Source organism: Chrysemys picta, chromosome 16 (genome assembly GCF_011386835.1).
Source record: "Chrysemys picta bellii isolate R12L10 chromosome 16, ASM1138683v2, whole genome shotgun sequence".
Taxonomy (NCBI): domain Eukaryota; kingdom Metazoa; phylum Chordata; order Testudines; family Emydidae; genus Chrysemys; species Chrysemys picta.
Window position 1 is genome coordinate 9,355,704 of NC_088806.1, and position 807 is coordinate 9,356,510.

General features: G+C 53.8%; 1 non-coding gene across 1 annotated transcript; it reads left to right on the plus strand.

Annotated features, from left to right (window-relative positions):
- The first annotated feature begins 400 nt into the window (after positions 1–400).
- On the plus strand, positions 401–474 carry TRNAN-GUU (transfer RNA asparagine (anticodon GUU)). Its single transcript has one exon. It is a non-coding gene; the product is annotated as a tRNA-Asn (tRNA).
- The last annotated feature ends 333 nt before the right edge of the window (positions 475–807 follow it).

Consider the following 807-nt stretch of genomic DNA (forward strand, 5'->3'; position numbering starts at 1 on the left):
ACTTCCCCGAAATGACTTCAATGGAGGAATTCAAAGCAAGAACCGTTAACACACCATTCTGTTCAAAAGACAGAGAAGTCTTTCAGCTTCCTTCCTCTCACTGGTTTCCCTGTACACTCCTAATTTGCATATACCCACCCACTGACCTGCGACTAACAATCTCTCCCTGTTAACTCTTACAGCAAAACAGGTCAAAGAAAGCATACGCAAGCGCTATACCGCAGCCCCAATGCTGCTCTTTTCTGCTCCTTCCCACGGAACTATCTCACACGTACAGTCATCAGGCACACATAAGATACAGTTTCACTCCATTCCAGTCCAGATCCTTGCTGTTTCTTGTCTAACCACTTCACACCTATCCCCTGAGCTGATTCCCGACTTTTGCGCTCAATCCAGCCATGTCTCTGTGGCGCAATGGGTCAGTGCATTCGGCTGTTAACCGAAAGGATGGTGGTTCGAGCCCACCCAGCGACAGCAGTAAGCCTCTGCTACTTCCTCGAGACCTGCCAGGAGCCTCAAAGGCCCCCTTTTGCTGCCTCAAAACCGTCCTCCTTGGCCTCAGTGCTTTCAGCTGGTGGCCTGAAGACCGCGCTGGATGGCATTCAGAAACCCATCTCCCAGCAGCCATGCCGGAGGCTCGGGCTTAATCATCAAGGCCGAGCGCAAAACAATCAGCCGGGAATGTTTGGCTCCCTTCCCGCCTCCGCCCAAGCGGCAAGGGAGAAACGGACGAGACACGCCGGCTCGAAGACTGCCTCCCTCCCACTTCCCTCTAGGCTGCGCAGAGCTCTTGGCCTGCCTCAGGCC